Below are 4116 nucleotides of genomic sequence, written 5' to 3'. Positions count from 1 at the left end.
CGAGTATACTAAAAAGAGAGTTTAGCAGCCAAAACTCGTCAAAGCACACGTTGGGTTACCCCATCACCCAACAACGATGATGGCGGTTCCCACCCGTGAAATACACAACCTAACCAATATTGGGCGACGATGGCGCTCATGAGCCCACGTCCCCACAAACAGTAAGAGAAAGAGAGAGAGGAGGAGATGGGCCAATGTGCGGTCCCTCGCCCAATGTCTTATGCCTCGCTGGGGCAAAGAGAAGAGAAGAGGAGCGGATAAGGGAGGAGATTGGCCAACGTGCGGTCCCTCGCCCAATGTCGGCTGCCTCGCTGGAGCTGGGTAAAGAGGAGAGGAGCGGATAAGGGAGGAGATTGGCACACACGGTGGCGCTGCCGGCGCCGAGGATAGCAAGAGAAGGTGCAGTTTGATCTGATCATCTGGTTTGCTATTTCTCTAAGGCCAACGTGCGGTCCCTCGCCCAATGTCGGCTGCCTCGCTGGGGCAAAGAGAAGAGGAGAGGATAAGGGAGGAGATTGGCACACACGGTGGCGCTGCCGGCGCCGAGGATAGCGAGAGAAGGTGCAGTTTGATCTGATCATCTGGTTTGCTATTTCTCTAAGGCCAACGTGCGGTCCCTCGCCCAATGTCTTCTGCCTCGCTGGGGCAAAGAGAAGAGGAGCGGATAAGGGAGGAGATTCGCCAACGTGCGGTCCCTCGCCCAATGTCGGCTGCCTCGCTGGAGCTGGGGCAAAGAGGAGCGGATAAGGGAGGAGATTGGCACACACGGTGGCGCTGCCGGCGCCGAGGATAGCAAGAGAAGGTGCAGTTAGATCTGATCATCTGGTTTGCTATTTCTCTAAGGCCAACGTGCGGTCCCTCGCCCAATGTCTTCTGCCTCTCTCTCAATCTCACTATTTTGGCCGCCGTGATAGGCGCCGCCAACAGCAGCAGCTACCTGGTTGATCCTGCCAGTAGTCATATGCTTGTCTCAAAGATTAAGCCATGCATGTGTAAGTACAAGCCGATTTAAGGCGAAACCGCGAATGGCTCATTAAATCAGCTATGTTTCATTGGATCTGTAAACCCACTTACTTGGATAACTGTGGCAATTCTAGAGCTAATACATGCAATTGGTCTCTGACCGCAAGGGAAGAGCGCTTTTATTAGTTCAAAACTGGTCGGGCCCCGGTCCGTAACCCACCTGTGGTGAATCTGAATAACTTCGGGCTGAGCGCACGGTCTCCGCACCGGCGCCGCTTCTTTCAAGTGTCTGCCTTATCAGCTTTCGATTGTAGGTTATGCGCCTACAATGGCTATAACGGGTAACGGGGAATCAGGGTTCGATTCCGGAGAGGGAGCCTGAGAAACGGCTACCACATCTAAGGAAGGCAGCAGGCACGCAAATTACCCACTCCCGGCACGGGGAGGTAGTGACGAAAAATAACGATGTGAGTCTCATCCGAGGCCTCGCAATCGGAATGAGTACACTTTAAATCCTTTAACGAGTATCCATTGGAGGGCAAGTCTGGTGCCAGCAGCCGCGGTAATTCCAGCTCCAATAGCGTATATTAAAAGTTGTTGCGGTTAAAAGCTCGTAGTTGATCTCAGTTCGACTGACGGTGCACCGCCTCGGTAGTTTACTGTCAGCCCGAACAGTGCTGCCCCCTCAGCCGCTCGCACGGGATGCTCTTTTGTCGAGTGCGTCCCGAAAAGGCCGGAGAGTTTACTTTGAAAAATTAGAGTGCTCAGAGCAGGCTATTTGAATGGCCCGGAATGGTGATGCATGGAATAATGGAATAGGATCTTGGTTCTATTTGTTGGTTTCGGAACCAGAGGTAATGACTAATCGGAACAGGGTGGGGGCATTCGGTGATTGGCGACGCTTAGAGGTGAAATTCTGACCGTCGAAGATTTAAACCAGATTTCGCGCGGTTTGCCAAGGATGTTTTCATTAATCAAGAACGAAAGTTAGAGGTTCATATGATCAGATACCGCCCTAGTTCTAACCATAAACGATGCTAACTAGCGATCCGCCGGCGTTATTCCCATGACCCGGCGGGCAGCTTCCGGGAAACCAAAGTCTTTGGGTTCCGGGGGAAGTATGGTTGCAAAGCTGAAACTTAAAGGAATTGACGGAAGGGCACCACCAGGAGTGGAGCCTGCGGCTTAATTTGACTCAACACGGGAAACCTCACCAGGCCCAGACACCGGAAGGATTGACAGATTGAGAGCTCTTCGATTCGGTGGGTGGTGGTGCATGGCCGCTCTTAGTTGGTGGAGCGATTTGTCTGGTTAATCTGATAACGAACGAGACTCTGGCCTACTAAGTGCAGTCGACGGATCTCCAGAAAATGGTGTCCAGTTCGCAACTTCTTCTTAGAGGGATAAGCCGCAATTCTAGCCGCAAGACGAGATTGAGCAATAACAGGTCTGTGATGCCCCCTTAGATGTTCTACCGCACGCCAAGGCTACACTGAAGGGATCAACGTAGTTTTCCTCCGGAGAGGAGCGCCGGTAACTGTTCAAAGCCTTTTCTTGATAGGATTGGGGCTTGCAATTGTTTCCCTCATGAACGAGGAATTCCCAGTAAGTGCAAGTCATCAGCTTGCGCTGACTACGTCCCTGCCCTTGCGGTACTAATAATCTCGCCCGTCGCTACTACCGATTGAATGATTTAGTGAGGCCTTCGGACTGGCGCTCTTGGATTGTCGGCCCCGTTGCCCGCGAGGTTTTTCTGGGGTCGTCGCCTCGAGCTGACGGAAAGATGTCCAAACTTGATCATTTAGAGGAAGTAAAAGTCGTAACAAGGTTTCCGTAGGTGAACCTGCGGAAGGATCATTAACAGAGAGAAAGAGAACGGGGCGCTCTTAAAACTACTACTACTCTCCTGATTTGGGCGGTCTCGGGCTCTGCTCTGGCAACTCCAGCAGCGAAAGAGGACAATCCCGGCCCCCGCACCAAAAATAGGTACCACCACGCTGTAGGTGGACCACACTCGGGCGAGAGCGCGAAGACCGGAGGAGGAGGACGGACGGGGCTTTGGACGGCTGCCCGTCCGTTCCTTACTACCGGCGAATAAGCCTCTTGACCCAAAAAGAGTGAAATTCAAGTGTCAAAAAACAACAACAAGCCGTCCGGCCAAACCCAAACCACAAACTTGGGCTATGTCTGTCAAACCCTTTCATTGAGACTCGACCTGTGATGGTTAGTCGCAAAAAGACCAAATGGCAAATACACAACTCTTAACGGGGGATCACTCGGCTCGTGGGTCGATGAAGACCGCAGCAAACCGCGTGTCGGTATGTGAATCGCAAGAATACCAGATACATCGACAAGTTGAACGCTACGCGGCGGCGGCAGCCATATGAGCTTGTCGCCGCCACTTCACGAGGGTCGGAAATATACATCCATCGTTGCTGCGAACCGGTGCCTGCTGACTGTCTCCCGACACGAGGGTAACCTAACCGAGCTTCCGCCTTGGGGTTTAATCGCCCGCGCTCTTGCGCGAGGCGTGCCCTTAAAAACAAGCAAGCCTATCACTAGCAAGTCCATGGACTTGGCGCACCCACATTCAACCACAACAAAGCGACAGTTGTCGCCCTCGCAAATAACTGGAGGCGGCGCTCTTTTGCCTGCTGTCCACAGAGACACGAATGGCCGTCGGCCGCTCATGGCTGATGCTGCACATGTTCTAAGAGGCACTCCATCCCACGAAGAGGAAACGAAACCGGGTCGGATATCTTTTAAGTAAGCCCCGCCGGAATTTCGTCTATCACCTCGAAAAGAGTGCTTGGCATGCATTGCAGTGGAACCTAAATTGATGAGTGCGCCTGGGCCCGCAGTCTACCATGTAGTGGTGCAGGCAGAGAGATGAGAATGCTTGGGTGACGCCGTGCTCTTCCTCACGCGCTCCTCCACCCTCTCCCACGGTCAGACGCGGTGTGGGCGTTCTCTTTGAGAGTTCGCCACGAGTCCACGTCTATCTCATGACTGGGAGGGAGGCAGGGGGAGTTCTCTCTAAACGCGTTAAAGACGGTGTTGCGCCTCATAACGGCGCTCGCCGGGCTAGAGCACTAGTTCTGCAGCCGGAAAGGCCGCCCACGCCAATTAATACTGCGACTCTCGCTCTCTTTC

At 53.3% G+C, this 4116-nt stretch overlaps 1 pseudogene; it reads left to right on the top strand.

Annotated features, from left to right (window-relative positions):
* Window positions 1–3219: 3219 nt before the first annotated feature.
* Window positions 3220–3378, top strand: LOC121861758 (annotated as a pseudogene).
* Window positions 3379–4116: the final 738 nt, after the last annotated feature.

Source organism: Homarus americanus, unplaced genomic scaffold, assembly GCF_018991925.1.
Source record: "Homarus americanus isolate GMGI-L3 unplaced genomic scaffold, GMGI_Hamer_2.0 scaffold50975, whole genome shotgun sequence".
Taxonomy (NCBI): domain Eukaryota; kingdom Metazoa; phylum Arthropoda; class Malacostraca; order Decapoda; family Nephropidae; genus Homarus; species Homarus americanus.
Note: the sequence above shows the minus strand (reverse complement) of the source record. Positions and strands in the feature narration are given on the sequence as shown.